We start from the raw sequence: 17,984 nt of genomic DNA, 5'->3' as shown, positions 1-17,984 counted from the left end.
GTTAGGTCACGACGTCGGAAAGCGATGCGACCAGATTTTTACGGACAGGACAGGTTTGAGGTTTTCAGACGGCAAGGAGGATACAGGGACGACAGGTTTGGTTATGGTGAGGCTCGGCATAGGTATGGCAGCAGAGGTTCAGAGGAATGGCAAGCTGATCGCAGGTTAAGGGTTCGGACAGAGGGTTATCGCTCCAGGTATTCTTCCAGGGAGAGGTCTGCAAGTTGTGATACAAGGGCTTATAATGACTAGAATTGTGATTTGGAAGAGTTACCCCGTGACATTGACAGGCATCAGTTCAGGAACAATAATTATCAGGACCGATTGCTTGATGATGATGACCGTGAGTTCAGACAGCAGAAGAATTTGCATCATAACACGCAGGCGCACAACAAAGCAATTCAGTCAGTTCCTGTGAAGTCAGTTCGCAAGAGTGCTTCTGCAGCTGAGTTGGTACCATTTTATTTTGCTAATATTCCTTCTGAATTGTCATATGTTGAACTGCGTAAGGGTTTGGAAGTATGTGGTATTTTGTCGGATGTTTATATTTCTCGTTTTCGTAATGTTAGAGGTCAGAATTATGGATTTGTGCGTTTTGCAAATGTTCGAAATATTGACAAGTTGACAAAGGCTCTTAATAATGTGTATTTTGGAGATTTTCGTTTGTTTGCGAATGTTGCGAGGTTTGATATGTTTGCTAAGAATGATGTTAAGATAGTTAGGGATAGCGAGGGAGGAAAGGTTGGTGGCGGGGAGGGAGAAAAAAGTAAGAAGGTGAGCGTGGGAGTAGGGAAGATGGCGGTGATGAGTAGGAAAGAGGAGTTAGAGAAGGTGAAGGCTGAGGCTGTTTGTACGGAAGAGGAGAGGGAGAAAAAAAGAATGAGAGAGAATGACATGGTTTTGGGTAAGGTGAATGTCGGTAGGATGGAGGTGCCGGTAGTGTTGAAGAAGGTGTAACACCCCGTTTTCCCAACATAAAAATTTCATTTAAAATCAGAGTATTTTGATCACAACAGAATGTCACATACTTCATTTAAATCATAAAACGGATAATAATAATTATCCTTCAAATTCAACATCATGAAAATCTTAAAATTGTTGCAGCGGAAAATAGTTCAACATCTAAAAGTCTTGGCACGCAGGCCTTATTGGAAAATCTCATAAATTAGTTCATAAAAGAGACACGTAAGGAATAGAAGTAAAAGCAAGCCCCCATCCCGTTACGTATCAGAGCACCTAGACGCCAACAAAGGGTCCACTCATGAACGCCTCTAATCTTTATTACCTGCACATTACCCACGGTCGAGGCAACATATACGCAGAAGGGGTGAGATTTCATAATCAATACATTAAGCATATAATCCAATAAAATGCATTTAACAACTTAAACATTAATAACATATCAACAATTAACAATTAGCACATTTTTCATTACATAACAAATACAATCATCAAATACCATTACTAATTTTCATCACAAATCATCCTTGACCATGCAACTCTATCAACTCAACAACAACTTAACAACACGACTCATCTTTGACCATGCAACTCTATCAACTCGACAACAACCTGACAACTTAAACATCATGAACTTCTTGATATGCAAATGCATGTGGTACCAATCAGCAACAAAATGAGCATAATAGGCTCTTCAACGTGTGAGCACAAAGGCTGCCGGGCCTAAAGCCCCCAACTTTAATGAGCACAAAGGCTGCCGGGCCTAAAGCCCCCAACTTTAATGAGCACAAAGGCTGCCGGGCCTAAAGCCCCCAACTTTAATGAGCACAAAGGCTGCCGGGCCTAAAGCCCCCAACTTTAATGAGTATGCAATGAACTCAACTTCCAACAACTTAGACAACGACGTGTACAACTCATACGACTCATAATCACGGACGACTTCTTAAATTCCAACAACATAGACCGACTCATGCAACCTCATGACACTAACAGTCGACAACAGAAAACAGCAGCAACATACAACAATTAACAACGCTTGAATGTGTTAACATTCACATAAAGAATTAATTACATCAATATAAATATCATAAAACATCATTATAGCATTCATGCAGCAACACTTCTAGTTTCAGTCACCATAACAGACTCCTGGAGCTTATGAAAGCATCCTAAACAGCTCTCTAACTTACTTCTAAGGTCATCTCAAGACTACACGTGCGAAAGGATCGCATCGGGACAATTTTGGGCAACTAACAGCCTAACTCGCAGTGGCGAGTAACTTCACTCGCAATGGCGAGCAAAGTGTGCATTCTGGGTTCCTACGTATTTACTCGCAGTGGCGAGTTATTCTGCTCGCAGTTGCGGGCTCACAGGTCACTCGCAGTTGCGAGTTGCACTGCTCGCAGTTGCGAGTTCTGGGTTCTAGCTCGCAGTTGCGAGTGTTCTTGCTCGCAGGTGCGAGCGATGAATGTCAGTACGGCCAGAAACCTAAAAATCACAACTTTTCACCTATATTCACGATTCCTTCATCCAAATAGCATCTAATTATCATCTTAAGTCATATCTAAGGTCTGTACACTAATTTTGCATCAATCTAACATCTGTTCTTGTTTCATTCATCAAAATTGATCCTAAACCTAATTCTCAATTCTCACCAAAACTTAACCTAATCATGCTAAATTCATCCTATAGAATTATACCCTTAATAATATTGAAAATTAGTCTCACCCTTACCTGGTTATGATGAAATCGCAGCTCTCCCTCTAGTTCTCCTCTTTTCTGACTTTTCTCCCTTTTCTCCAAAAGTGTTTCACGTAAAAACGTTTCTAACTTCTGTTTGCCCTATTTATCTTTTCGTATTACTCTTCTCACCTCTAAACTTACTCTTTACACGTCACAGCCCAACTTCTAATATTTTTATTTTATTTATCATATCTTATTTTATTTAATAATAAAATAAGTCATAACAACATAACAACTTCACCACAACAAAATACCCCACATAATTCATTTATAAATCATATAAACCACTCAACCTCATGAATCATAAAATTCACACATATCAATCATGAAAATCACTTAAATCATATATATAAATATATTTTTAAATAATCAAATAATTAAGACGGGCGTTACAACTCTCCCCAACTTATAGAATTTTCGTCCTCGAAAATTTACCTCAAGCAAACAACTCTGGATAAGACTCCATCATCTTACTCTCCAGCTCCCACGTCAAGCTTTCACCAGTAGCGCCGCTCCAAACAACTCTCACTAGAGGTATTTCTTTGCCTCTCAACGTCTTCATTTTGCGATTATCAATCCTCAAAGGTAAAGTCTCCACCGTAAGGTTGTCTCTAACTTGCACGTCATCACTCTGAATCACATGGGACGGGTCTGGAACATACTTCCTCAGCTGCGACACATGAAACACATCGTGCAAATTCGATAAATGCGGTGGCAAGCCAACTCTATAAGCCACTGTGCCAATTCTCTCAGATATCTGATAAGGACCAATAAACTTTGGAGTCAACTTCTTTGACTTCAATGCACGACCAACACCGGTCGTTGGGGTAACTCTCAAGAACACATGGTCTCCCTCTTGAAACTCAAGGTCTTTCTTACGCTTATCATGGTAACTCTTCTGTCGACTCTGCGACGCTTTCATCTTCTCTTGAATCATTTTCACCTTCTCAGTAGTCTGTTGAACAATTTCTGGTCCTAGAACCACACTTTCACCGGTCTCAAACCAACACAACGGAGTCCTACACCCCCGACCATACAAAGCCTCGAAAGGTGCCATCCCAATACTTGAATGATAGCTGTTATTATAAGTGAACTCTATCAACGGAAGATGACTATCCCAAGTTCCACCTTGCTCAAGTACACAAACTCTCAACAAGTCTTCGAGTGACTGAATTGTTCTTTCCGACTGACCGTCTGTCTGAGGATGATAAGCCGAACTCAATCTCAACTTAGAGCCTAAAGCCTCTTGCAAACTCTTCCAAAATCTAGAAGTAAATCGTGGGTCTCTATCTGACACAATGCTCGAAGGAACACCATGCAGCTTCACAATGTCTCGAATATAAATATCTGCCAACTGAGCCACAGGAAAACTAATATTAATCGGAAGGAAATGTGCCGACTTCGTCAATCTGTCCACAATCACCCAAATTGCGTCATTTCCCTTAGGAGTATTCGGCAAACTCGTCACAAAATCCATGGATATACTATCCCATTTCCATTCTGGTACATCTAACGGTGTCATCAACCCAGCAGGTTTCTGATGCTCTACCTTCGACTTCTGACAAATCAGACAAGAGTACACAAATTGTGCTACATCACGTTTCAATCCAGACCACCAAAACAACTTCTTTAAGTCATGATACATCTTTGTAGCTCCGGGATGAATGCTTAAGCTACTTCTATGACTCTCTTCAAGAATCATCTTCCTTATCTCGTCATTGTCTGGAATACAAATCCTACCTCGAAACCTCAACACACCTTGATCATCGACTTTAAAGTCACCATCTTCAGTTTGATTACTAGCAACCAACAAGTCCACAAACTTAACATCAACCTTCTGTGCATCTCTAATACTTTTCAAGAAATCGTTATCAATTTTCAGCATTCCTAACTTAATGCTCTGAGATGACATTTCACAAACTAAGCTCATATCTCTAAACTGTTCAAGTAATTCAAATTCCTTCACCATCATAGCAAACATATGTAAACTCTTCCTACTTAAGGCATCCGCAACAACATTTGCTTTACCCGGATGGTAATTCAAACTAAAGTCATAATCCTTCAACAATTCGAGCCACCGTCGCTGTCGCATATTCAATTCTTTCTGATCAAACAAATACTTCAAGCTCTTGTGATCACTAAACACCTCGAATCTCGAACCATACAAGTAGTGTCTCCAAATCTTAAGGACAAATACGACTGCAGCTAATTCAAGGTCATGAGTAGGATAGTTTCGTTCATGAGTTCTCAACTGTCTTGATGCATAAGCAACAACTTTACCATTTTGCATAAGCACACCGCCTAAGCCCAATTTGGACGCATCACAATACACCGCAAAAGGTTCATCAGGTTTTGGCAAAATCAAAACTGGAGCCGTCGTCAAACGCTTCTTCAATTCATTAAAACTATTCTCACAATGAACATCCCACACAAAGGTTTTACCTTTACACGTCAACTGTGTTAACGGAAGTGCCAACTTAGAAAATCCTTCTATAAATCTTCGATAGTATCCTGCCAAACCCAAAAAGCTTCTAATCTCTGTAACTGACTTAGGAGTCTCCCATTGTGATACTGCTTCAACTTTAGATGGATCGACTGCAATACCACTACCGGAAATAACATGGCCCAGAAAACTTACCTCGTTCAACCAGAATTCACACTTAGACAATTTAGCATACAACTTCTTCTCTTTCAGCACTTGCAAAACGATTTTCAAATGTTCTGCATGTTCTTCTTCTGTCTTAGAGTAAATCAAAATATCATCGATGAACACAACCACAAAGCGATCCAAAAATGCATGGAAAATGCGATTCATATACTCCATAAACACGCCAGGCGCATTACTCACACCAAAAGGCATCACCTTATATTCATAATGACCATATCGCGTCCTAAAGGCCGTCTTCTGCATGTCTTCATCTTTTACTTTAATCTGATGATAACCCGACCTTAAATCAATCTTGCTGAACACACGTGCACCCACCAGCTGGTCCATCAAATCATCAATTCTAGGAAGTGGATATCTATTCTTTATAGTTACTTTATTCAGTTGTCGATAATCAATGCACAACCTCATACTTCCATCTTTCTTCTTAACCAACAATACCGGCGCTCCCCAAGGTGAAACACTCGGTCTAATGAACTTCTTATCTAGCAATTCCTCCAACTGTTTCTTCAACTCAGCCAACTCAGAAGCTGACATACGATAAGGTGTCATAGACACAGGCTTCGTTCCCGGAACAAGGTCAATAGAAAATTCAACTTCTCTTTCCGGTGGTACATCAGGGATTTCATCAGGGAAAACTTCAGGAAAATCACACACCACCTGCAACTTATCAATCACTGCTTGATTCTCCAAGGATAAGGATGCCATCAAGGAAAACATCAAGATCCCATCGCGTTCTAATTGCTTCAGCTGCTTAGTAGACAAAAACTCTGCTCCACTTTCTTCTTCGGCGGAGGAAAAGTACACCGACTTACTAAACAATTAATACGAACATGGTTGTATTCTAACCAGTTCATACCAGGTATTGGTTCTCTACATAACAATCAACAATAAGTACAACTTAAATACAGTACAAAACTGTAAAACGACACAACGCGACTCAACTACTTGGCCGGACGGACCGACCTGCTCTGATACCAATTGTAACACCCCGTTTTCCCAACATAAAAATTTCATTTAAAATCAGAGTATTTTGATCACAACGGAATGTCACATACTTCATTTAAATCATAAAACGGATAATAATAATTATCCTTCAAATTCAACATCATGAAAATCTTAAAATTGTTGCAGCGGAAAATAGTTCAACATCTAAAAGTCTTGGCACGCAGGCCTTATTGGAAAATCTCATAAATTAGTTCATAAAAGAGACACGTAAGGAATAGAAGTAAAAGCAAGCCCCCATCCCGTTACGTATCAGAGCACCTAGACGCCAACAAAGGGTCCACTCATGAACGCCTCTAATCTTTATTACCTGCACATTACCCACGGTCGAGGCAACATATACGCAGAAGGGGTGAGATTTCATAATCAATACATTAAGCATATAATCCAATAAAATGCATTTAACAACTTAAACATTAATAACATATCAACAATTAACAATTAGCACATTTTTCATTACATAACAAATACAATCATCAAATACCATTACTAATTTTCATCACAAATCATCCTTGACCATGCAACTCTATCAACTCAACAACAACTTAACAACACGACTCATCTTTGACCATGCAACTCTATCAACTCGACAACAACCTGACAACTTAACATCATGAACTTCTTGATATGCAAATGCATGTGGTACCAATCAACAACAAATGAGCATAATAGGCTCTTCAACGTGTGAGCACAAAGGCTGCCGGGCCTAAAGCCCCCAACTTTAATGAGCACAAAGGCTGCCGGGCCTAAAGCCCCCAACTTTAATGAGCACAAAGGCTGCCGGGCCTAAAGCCCCCAACTTTAATGAGCACAAAGGCTGCCGGGCCTAAAGCCCCCAACTTTAATGAGCACAAAGGCTGCCGGGCCTAAAGCCCCCAACTTTAATGAGCACAAAGGCTGCCGGGCCTAAAGCCCCCAAATTTAATGAGCACAAAGGCTGCCGGGCCTAAAGCCCCCAACTTTAATGAGTATGCAATGAACTCAACTTCCAACAACTTAGACAACGACGTGTACAACTCATACGACTCATAATCACGGACGACTTCTTAAATTCCAACAACATAGACCGACTCATGCAACCTCATGACACTAACAGTCGACAACAGAAAACAGCAGCAACATACAACAATTAACAACGCTTGAATGTGTTAACATTCACATAAAGAATTAATTACATCAATATAAATATCATAAAACATCATTATAGCATTCATGCAGCAACACTTCTAGTTTCAGTCACCATAACAGACTCCTGGAGCTTATGAAAGCATCCTAAACAGCTCTCTAACTTACTTCTAAGGTCATCTCAAGACTACACGTGCGAAAGGATCGCATCGGGACAATTTTGGGCAACTAACAGCCTAACTCGCAGTGGCGAGTAACTTCACTCGCAATGGCGAGCAAAGTGTGCATTCTGGGTTCCTACGTATTTACTCGCAGTGGCGAGTTATTCTGCTCGCAGTTGCGGGCTCACAGGTCACTCGCAGTTGCGAGTTGCACTGCTCGCAGTTGCGAGTTCTGGGTTCTAGCTCGCAGTTGCGAGTGTTCTTGCTCGCAGGTGCGAGCGATGAATGTCAGTACGGCCAGAAACCTAAAAATCACAACTTTTCACCTATATTCACGATTCCTTCATCCAAATAGCATCTAATTATCATCTTAAGTCATATCTAAGGTCTGTACACTAATTTTGCATCAATCTAACATCTGTTCTTGTTTCATTCATCAAAATTGATCCTAAACCTAATTCTCAATTCTCACCAAAACTTAACCTAATCATGCTAAATTCATCCTATAGAATTATACCCTTAATAATATTGAAAATTAGTCTCACCCTTACCTGGTTATGATGAAATCGCAGCTCTCCCTCTAGTTCTCCTCTTTTCTGACTTTTCTCCCTTTTCTCCAAAAGTGTTTCACGTAAAAACGTTTCTAACTTCTGTTTGCCCTATTTATCTTTTCGTATTACTCTTCTCACCTCTAAACTTACTCTTTACACGTCACAGCCCAACTTCTAATATTTTTATTTTATTTATCATATCTTATTTTATTTAATAATAAAATAAGTCATAACAACATAACAACTTCACCACAACAAAATACCCCACATAATTCATTTATAAATCATATAAACCACTCAACCTCATGAATCATAAAATTCACACATATCAATCATGAAAATCACTTAAATCATATATATAAATATATTTTTAAATAATCAAATAATTAAGACGGGCGTTACAGAAGGGGAAGGCGGTGGAGGGAGAGCGGAAAGAGGTGAAGGATGAGGGTGAGGAGGGGCGTGTGAAAGGGGAAGAAGAGGGAAGGAGTTACTGTGCCGTGGAGGAGGATGTAACATGGGCGAGTAGTGGTTTATTGGCACGAATCCGAAATGGGATCACTGTTCCGGAGTTACAACAAATCATCACTGACATTGGATTGGAAGATTTTCAAGTGTTCCCACTAGGGGGTGATCAGGTATTTTTACATGTGGGGAAACATGAAGAGTGCATGTCCCGTTTCAATCAAGCATCAGAGTTTTTTAAACAATATCTTTATGATTGTCGCGTTTGGTCTAAAGCTACTGAGTTGGTGTACGAAAGAGGTGCGTGGGTCAGATGTTATGGCATTCCGTTGCATGCATGGAACATCAATTTTTTTGCTATTATTGCGTCCTTGTATGGAAGATTGTTGAAGGTGGATGAATGCACCGTGAATAAAGTTCGATTGGATTATGCCCGCTTATTTTTAACTACGTCCCAATTTTCTGAAATAAATGGGGTTCAAAAATTATATGTTGATGGAGTGCCTTTTTCGGTTCGGTTGGTGGAAGATCTTGAGTTTGGTTTGGCTGAAGATGCTTGCCTTGTGGAATATGAGGCGGATAATGCTTCACATTGTTCAGAACCTGTTTGTATGCAAGATGATGTACCTTTGGTGGACACTTTAGTGGATCAACTTCAAGCAGAATGGTCCAAAGGAAGTAAGCCTGAGTCTGTTAAAAGTCATTATAGTGTTAAAAATGCGGTGAAACAATTAGAGGAAGCTTATGGGGCAGCAGGCGGACATGTTAGAAATAAAGATGGATTGGTTGAGGTTGAGGCTGAGGGTGCACCAGATCGGCATGGCAGTCCTTCGGGTGGTCAAGCAAATATGAGTCAGGGACCGTGGAGTTATAATGTTTGTAAGAAGAAGGGGTTAGTTGTGGGCGAATCGGCGGTGCCAAAAGTACTCATCAAAGAGGGGAATAGACAGAAGAATTCTCATGACGGAAATAAAAAATTAAAAGGTACAAGGTGTGACCCTTCTTTGTTGAATTTGAAACGTATTGCTAGGCTTCCGGTTAAGGACAGGAACAAATTAATTCGTGCAATAAAAAAGGTAAACAGAAAGAAAAATGCAACCAAGGTGCCATGCCCCTCTTCAGAGTTTAAAGGGGGTGTTTCTTTGTCGAATGGGTCTAAATCTTCAGGGCCGTCTACTGATTGGAAAAATTGGATGATTTTGCATGGGAAGCCTAAGGAGGTGGCGGCGGATGTCTGTGTTGTTGGTAAGGCTATGGGGGTTAAGGTTGATGTGGATTGCGCTAATATGTTTGATGTATTAGCTAGGGGGAAGGGTGAGGGAGTAAAAAATGTGAGGGTTGAGAAAGGGGCTAAGGGGCCGAAGGTGGGGGAGGAGGGAGTGGAGGAAGGTTTGTGAAGGTTGTGGATCGGTGAGGGTGTGGGAGAGGGGTTTTTTAGATGAAGCTGTTATCTTATAATTTGAGGGGTTTAGGAGGGTGGGAGAAGCGTCGGGAGGTTCAGAGGTTGGTGAGGGAGAAGAGTCCGTTAGTATTTTGTATCCAAGAGACGAAGTTACAACAGATTGATGATAATACGTGTCGTTCTTTGTGGGGATCTGAATCAGTTGGTTATTTCTATCGTCCATCTATTGGGGCTGCTGGGGGTATTATTACTCTTTGGAGTTCTCTTGAGGTGGATGTGTCTGTGACTATGAGCCTTGAAAATGTTTTGATAATTAAAGGTCGCTTCCTAAATAGCGGTGTCGATTTTGCAATTGCGAATGTGTATGCGCCTTGTGATAGTGGAGGGCGTGCTTGTTTATGGGAGAGGATTGTAACTCAGATTGAAAATGATGTGGGGCGTGCTTGGTGTGTTGTCGGTGATTTTAATGCCATTAGATCGGAATCCAAGAGGAAAAGTAGGGTCATTGGTGGTAGTTCTGCAGACTTCTCAGTTTTTAATAATTTTATAGAAAATGCTGTGTTGGTTGATTTACCGTTGTGTGGGAGGAGTTTCACGTGGTACTGTGGGGATGGTCTGTCGATGAGTCGTTTGGACCGTTTTCTTTTATCTGAAGAGTGGTTTTTTTCGTGGCCCAATTGTATTCAGGTTGCTCTTCCTAGATCTGTATCCGACCATTGTCCGATTATGTTGACGGTGGATGAAGCTAATTGGGGACCAAGACCGAATCGTTTGTTGAAGTGTTGGTCCGATTTACCTGGTTATAAAGAGTTTGTAACAGAGAAATGGCAGTCTTTCAGGATAGATGGGTGGGGTGGTTATGTCTTAAAGGAGAAGTTAAAATTAATCAAAGGCTGTTTGAAATTGTGGCATCAGTCTCACACCCAGAATTTGGAAGGTAAAATTCAGTCGGTAAAGGAACGTATTTCTTTGTTGGATGTGAAGGCGGAGGATTTTGATTTAGAAGAGGAAGAGGTGGGGGAGTTATGTTCGTTGTCAGCTGAGGTTCTTTCTTTATCAAAACTTCAAGCGAGCATCCAATGGCAAAAATCTAGATTAAATTGGCTTCGTGAAGGTGACGCCAACTCCAAATTCTTTCATGGTATCATGTCTGCAAGACGACGGGCTAATGCTCTTCTTTTTATTAATGTTGATGGGGTCCGAGTTGAAGGTGTTGATGGTGTGCGTGGGGCAGTGTTCAATCATTTCAGAAATCATTTTAAATCTATTAATTTAAGGCGGCCTAGTGTTGATAATTTGTTGTTTAAAACGTTGTCTGAGGAGGAAGGGGCGTCTTTGATAATGCAATTTTCAGAGGAAGAGATTAAACAGGCAGTTTGGAATTGTGATAGTTTTAAAAGCCCAGGTCCGGATGGCATTAATATGGGCTTTATAAAGGATTTTTGGGAGTTACTCAGGGAGGATTTACTTCGATTTTTTAATGATTTCCATAGACATGGGAGATTGACAAAAGGTATTAATAGCACTTTCATCGCGTTGATTCCGAAGGTCGAGAGCCCTCAATCTTTGTCTGATTTTCGCCCCATATCATTGGTAAATTGCCTTTATAAAATTTTGTCGAAGGTCCTTGCTAACAGGTTACGAAGTGTTGTCGGTGGTGTTATCTCTTCGTCGCAGTCAGCGTTTGTGCCTGGTCGTCAAATTCTAGATGGTTTGTTGATAGCTAATGAGTTGGTCGATGAAGCTCGTAAGCAAAAGAAGGATATTTTATTGTTCAAAGTTGATTTCGAAAAGGCTTATGACTCGTTGGATTGGAATTATCTTGATACTGTGTTGCGAAGGATGAATTTCCCTATTGTGTGGCGTAAGTGGATGATGGAATGTATATCGACATCGTCAGTGTCTGTTTTGGTAAATGGTAGCCCTACTGAGGAGTTTAGGTTGGAGAGGGGCCTGCGTCAGGGTGACCCTCTTTCTCCGTTTCTTTTTCTTATTGCTGCTGAAGGCTTACATGTTATGATGAACTCAGTGGTTGAGCAGGGTTTGTTTGAACCTTACAAGGTAGGGGCGCATGGTGATGTTGTCATTTCTCATTTGCAATTTGCTGATGACACTCTTTTGATGGGAGCAAAAAGTTGGGGGAATATTAGAATCTTAAAATCTGTGTTGATGCTGTTTGAATTGACCTCTGGCTTAAAAGTTAATTTCCATAAGAGTATGCTTTATGGGGTAAATGTTTCAGTTTCTTGGTTGCATGAGGCAGCGTCGGTGATGCATTGTAAACATGGCAGCCTGCCTTTTTTATATTTGGGGCTGCCTATTGGTGGTGATCCGAGGAAGTTAGCTTTTTGGTACCCTCTGGTTGAACGCATTAAAAAAAGATTATCTGGTTGGAAGAGCCGTCACCTGTCTATGGGAGGTCGTTTGATTTTACTTAAGTCTGTCCTGTCCTCAGTTCCGGTCTATTTTCTTTCCTTCTTCAAAGCCCCCTCAGGTATAATCTCTTCCCTTGAATCTATTTTTAATGCATTTTTTTGGGGGGGTTGTGAGGATATTAGGAAAATAACTTGGGTAAAATGGGAGACTGTTTGTTTGCAAAAGGAGGAGGGAGGTTTGGGGGTGCGGAGGTTGAGGGAGTTTAATCTTGCTCTCTTGGGTAAGTGGTGGTGGAGGATTTTGCAGGAACGTGAGAGTCTTTGGTATCGGGTGTTGTGTGCCCGTTATGGAGATGAGGGGGGGCGGCTTAGCTGCATTTGGAGGGGAGGTGGTTCGGTGTGGTGGCAGAATATTTTGAATATTAGGGATGGTGTGGGGGAGGTTGATACAGGGTGGTTAACTGATAATATTAGGCGTCATGTGGGGGATGGTGAGAGCACTTTGCTTTGGTTTGACCCATGGCTTGAAGGGAAACCATTGTGTGAGTTGTATGCGAGATTGTTTGAGTTAGCGGAGAATAAATTAGATACGGTGGCTGTTATGTGTGCGAGAGGGTGGGGGGTCAATGGTGAGGCTTGGAAGTGGCGTCGGAGGTTGTTTGCATGGGAGGAGGAGTTGTTGGGGGAGTGCATTATTCGCCTATCTAACTTCTCTTTGCAGGTTGACCGCGTCGATAAATGGATTTGGAAGTTACATGCTACTAATTGTTATACTGTTAGTTCTGCTTATTGTTTTTTAACAGAATTGGAACATGATAGGCACCAACAGCTTAATAATAATAATAATAATAATTTCTTGTGGCTGAAAGCGGTGCCTCTAAAAGTGTTGATTTTCGCTTGGCGTCTCTTCCTTGACCGGATTCCGACAAGAGATAAACTCTTCCAACGGGGGGTCATACTAATATCTGATCAAGGTTGTGTTGGTAACTGCGGTGCTAATGAGGTCAGGGAGCACCTGTTTATTACGTGCAGCTTTTTTGGTGATTTGTGGAAGCTTGTCGCCGGTTGGCTTGGTATATCAACAGTTTTTCATTGTCAGTTTTTCAACCATCTGCATCAGTTTGGTGGCCTTCGGGGTTTTTCAAAGAAGACAACGGAGTCCATGCACATCATCTGGGTATCAGTTGTCTGGACAATTTGGAAAGAAAGAAACAATAGAATTTTTCAAAGAAAAGAGGACAATTTGCTTGCGTTAGGTGAAAGGGTAAAGCTTCAGTCATTTTGGTGGTTGAAATCAAAATACACTAATTTTGATTTTGATTATCAAGTGTGGCGGCGGAGTCCTTTAACCTGCTTGAACTCTGTTTTTTAGCCTTTTGATTTGTGTTCTTCTTTTTTCTGTTTTGTTTCTTTGCGCCTTAATGGCGTTGTACAGGATCTGAATTTTGTTTGTGGCTAGGCGTTTTGGCACACCTTGTGCGAAAGCGTTTAGCGGTGTTTCATATATTTATATACCATCTTGGCTTTTTCAAAAAAAAAAAAAAGGATTGAGCAAGTGGAAAAAAAAAAAATAGAGCAAATTGGGAGGAGAGAGCTTACAAGGTTTATTTTTCTTCGTAATAAAAAATCCTCCTCGTTTCAGGAACTCAAAATTTGTATTGGTGGAAGGTTTTGAGGAGGCTTGGAGGGTTTGTATGAATTTGTCAAATTTAATCTATTTTGTTATAATATTTTTTAAATTAAACATATAGTAATCATACATTAATTTATCATTTTCTAAAAAATAAATATGAATGATTTCTCTATTTTCCCCTAAATTTCTCACCCTCAAAGCATTCTCTTCCCCTCTCCACAAAACTTTCCCACAAAGCATGAGGCTATGTTTGGTAAGTTGTGTTTTTTAAGTTTAATGCTTATAGTTTATAAATTCATATGATTAAAAAGGACTCGATTGATAATCGTCATTTTATCTAACGAGTAAAATTAGCAAATCAAAAGTTTTATTTTAACAAATTCATGAATTGTTATTTACTTATAATATCTACCATTAAGTTGCCTGCTACAATGTTACCTGTCAAATATAGTTATTTTACGTGTTTACTAGTTTTTTTACATGATTTACATGCTTACTAGTTATTTCCTTCGAAAAATATGCAATTAGGACATTTTTTTTAACAAACTAAAATAAAATTATATTAAAGAAACCTATCAAGCATTCTCCTCAATATAAGATGTGTCAAACATAAGCTTTTAAAGTTCAATACAGCGAGCGCGAACAAAAAAACAAAATCAACCAACACTCAAACAATCTAAAGAATGTTGCCACCAACTTTGAAAACATACAGATAAAGTTGCAACCTTTGACTTCGGCCACCAGAAAGAAATAAGTTTAAAGGTTTCTAGCAACTGTGTTATAGATTTGTCCTTATTGTTAAAAATTATATCATTTCTTTCATTTCGAAGGACTCAAATACAGGTAAACCAGATTAAGTGCATAAAAGAGTATCGCACTTTAGAGCCACCTGTCAAATAAGCATATTGAATAAAATGATCTTGAAGAACATTGGGGTCAACCGAAGAAAAACTCAACCAAACACGAACCATATACCAAAGAGAACCAAAACTAGCACAATTTAGGAACAAGTGAGTTGTCGTTTATGCCACGCCGTACCCACTCACACACAGATTAACCTCATGAGTAATTACACCGCGCCTAGCGTGGTTATCTTTGATAGGTAACCTGTTACGCAGAAGACGATATGCAAAAATTAAAACCTTCAATGGAACATCTTTGTGTCAAATCAAATCGGAAACTGTGGTAGGCTGATGTTGTTGAGAACTAGTAAGAAATAGATACGCACCACGAACTGAATAGGCACCATCCCCGACTAATTGCCACCACCACTGATCAAAAGTATCAACGGACAAACTAATGTTAGAAAGAAGATCTACATACTCCTCAACCAACTCCTCCACTCACCCTAACAATTGTCTCCTCAACCAACTCCTCCGCTCACGCTAACAATTGTTTTCCCCATTTTTTTGCTTGCACTGTGATTTTTTTATCGTTGATGCACTTCAATTAGGGGTGGGCAAAAATATCCAAAAACTGAACTGAACCGGTTAACCGAACCAAACTAAAATTAACTGAACCATTATATTGGTTATTGAACCGAACCGTTATTTTAAAAACAGTTCATTAACTGAACCGAACGGTTAACCGAACCGAACCAAACTCAATTAACTGAACCGAACCATTATTTTCTGACCCAGCATAGGAACCTAAATTTCTGAAAATAACTTACCCAGCACAAACAAACGCAACACACGTTTCGTTTCACTGCACGCACAACACAACACAAATAAGCTGAACTGAAAGGTGCTTTTACTCTTTCTTCTTCTTCTCAAACAAACAAACTATTACGATGGCTTCTTCTTCACTACTTCCTTTTGCCTCTGGTTCGTAACCTCTCTTCCCCATTCTCTTCTCTTTTTCATTTTCATCATTTTTTCACAAACACCGCTTTTTTTTCTTTTTCAAATGTTTGGATTGTTGTGTAAATTTTTACAACTTTCATGCATATGCAGTACCTTTTTATTTTATTACTGTGCTGCGATGTGTGGAATTTAGGGTACTTTTGATTTCATTGACTAATTGAATTATTCTTCACAAATTTATTGGAATACTTACCTAAAATAGCTTATGAATATGTTATAATTTAATTTTGGTTCGGTTAATATGGTTACATAAAATAGCTTAATTTTAGTTTTGGTTTGGTTCGGTTCGGTTAATAGGCAAGCAAACGGTTAACTGAACCATAACTTTGGTTCAGTTCGGTTAGTTCCAAACCTTAAACGGTTCGGTTCGGTTCGGTTATTCCGAACCATTTCAACACTTTGGTTCGATTCGGTTCAGTTAATATGGTTAACCGAACCATGCCCACCCCAAACTTCAATATTACGGATCTTTAGCAAATAGCATATAATAAAGAATTGTGCGTACATCAATGTATTATCATCTTTATTTTTTTGGTGAGTTTACGATTGAGAAATTGTTTCACGTTAAGTTGCTTTCAAGCGGGCATTTCGATTCATGATCAGTGAGTCCATTAAAATGATCAAGTACCATATAGAACACAAAAACTCTATACAAGAATTAACAATCTGACATTAATTAAAAGAAAAATCTAAGACAAAAAAGAGAGTACGTAAACATAGCTACAATTAATGTTCATTACATGTGACAAGTAGTGACAACATATTACCTATATAAGCAAATCCAAAACATTCAATAACCTAGGACCCACGAAGATGTTTGTTAACATTTCAACATCAAAGTGAATTTTGGATATATAGTGGTTGAATATGATTCAATGTGACGGTTCAGTCGTGATGTAAGTAGCTACATATAGTTAATTAGGTAAATTTCAGATGGTGAATAGATTGAAATATGAGACAACAACATTACGTAAGATATCTTATTAGGAAGATAACACCAAGTGAGCAAGTAGTAAGATCAAGTTAAAATTAATAAGATTTGCATATCTTGAGTCATATATCCATGCAAGGTGAATGTTGTAGAAAAAGGTAGGACACTATACCTATTGAGTGAGAATTCTTTTTTATTGCCATGTAAAAAGTCTTCAACTATGCTGGTTTTGTTGACATGTGGTAACTAGTGGCATTTAAGGATACTTCTAGTTTAAGGCTCTTGCTAAAAAAGTGAGACTAAAAAAGTAGCTTCTTTTAAGTAATGTAGAAAATGAGATATACATTGTGAAGATAAAGTTTTGGACTAGTTGATAACATATTTTACTAAACAAATTTTTCATTCGCATATAAGAAGAAATCAAGAAAAAGCAATTTAATAAATAAATGAAAAGAATAAGCATTATTGGACAATATTAAAACCTAAAAATGGACATTCAATTTTTCTAGTAAAATTTTGCTGCTAGAGAATATGTGTCAAGCACAATGACATATTGGGACTGATTAAAAGATTTCAACCAATATACAATGTTTCCAATCATAAATAGTTGCATATGATCACAACTATTCAATTGTCCTTTAATTAGTACGTGAAAGATTATCCACCTTGATAAATTTAATAGTTCTAACTTTTAATTCTTTTTTGAAAGACCTTTAATAACTCTATTAGCGACATATTCACATATTCAATATCAATATGATTTAATTTTCATGCAATATTAACCGTTATTTGATCTAAAGTTACAAATTATAGCTTCCATTTTGATGTTTGTTGGACCGTAAGGACGTATAATTTTGTAATTGGCGGAAATGAATTTCCTACGGCCAAATAGATGAATTTCTCGACTATTCAATTTTTATCAATAATCTTAATTTATTTGTGTGTGTTAGATATGTGTCGTTCGATTTCAATCAAGATGTGTGCAATGAGTTAACTATGTCAACGATTGCATGGAATCTAAGTTCGTAATTGATGGATTGAATTTCAGAAATTTCTAATTGAAAATAGAATCCGAACTTAGCTCAAATGGATAGAATAAAAAA

General features: G+C 39.0%; 1 long non-coding RNA gene across 1 annotated transcript; it reads right to left on the bottom strand.

Moving 5' to 3' along the window:
• Positions 1 to 6,399: 6,399 nt before the first annotated feature.
• On the bottom strand, positions 6,400 to 17,125 carry LOC146945708 (uncharacterized). The gene is made up of 2 exons (XR_015028198.1): positions 17,054 to 17,125; positions 6,400 to 6,683 (listed from the first exon to the last, which is right to left on the bottom strand). It is a non-coding gene; the product is annotated as an uncharacterized LOC146945708 (long non-coding RNA).
• Between the last annotated feature and the right edge of the window lie 859 nt (positions 17,126 to 17,984).

The sequence above is a fragment of the Medicago sativa genome, chromosome 2 (assembly GCF_051527215.1).
Source record: "Medicago sativa cultivar Bolivia chromosome 2, Bolivia_mono, whole genome shotgun sequence".
Classification (NCBI taxonomy): domain Eukaryota; kingdom Viridiplantae; phylum Streptophyta; class Magnoliopsida; order Fabales; family Fabaceae; genus Medicago; species Medicago sativa.
The sequence above is the reverse complement of the archived record's forward strand: the minus strand, read 5'-3'. Positions and strand labels throughout refer to the sequence as shown.